We start from the raw sequence: 343 nt of genomic DNA, 5'->3' as shown, positions 1-343 counted from the left end.
GGAGGGCAGGGAACAGCTGCAAGCAGACCTGGACAGGTTGGACAAGTGGGCAGAAAACAACAGAATGCAGTTCAACAAGGAGAAATGCAAAGTGCTGCACCTAGGGAGGAAAAATGTCCAGGACACCTACAGCCTAGGGAATGACCTGCTGGGTGGCACGGAAGTGGAAAGGGATCTTTGAGTCCTAGCGGACTCCAAGATGAACATAAGTCGGCAGTGTGACGAAGCCATCAGAAAAGCCAGTGGTACTTCATCGTGCATCAGCAGATGCATGACGAATAGATCCAAGGAGTTGATACTCCCCCTCTATTGGGTGCTGGTCAGACCACCGTTGGAGTACTGC

Source organism: Alligator sinensis, unplaced genomic scaffold (assembly GCF_000455745.1).
Source record: "Alligator sinensis unplaced genomic scaffold, ASM45574v1 scaffold892_1, whole genome shotgun sequence".
Classification (NCBI taxonomy): domain Eukaryota; kingdom Metazoa; phylum Chordata; order Crocodylia; family Alligatoridae; genus Alligator; species Alligator sinensis.
The sequence above is the reverse complement of the archived record's forward strand: the minus strand, read 5'-3'. Positions refer to the sequence as shown.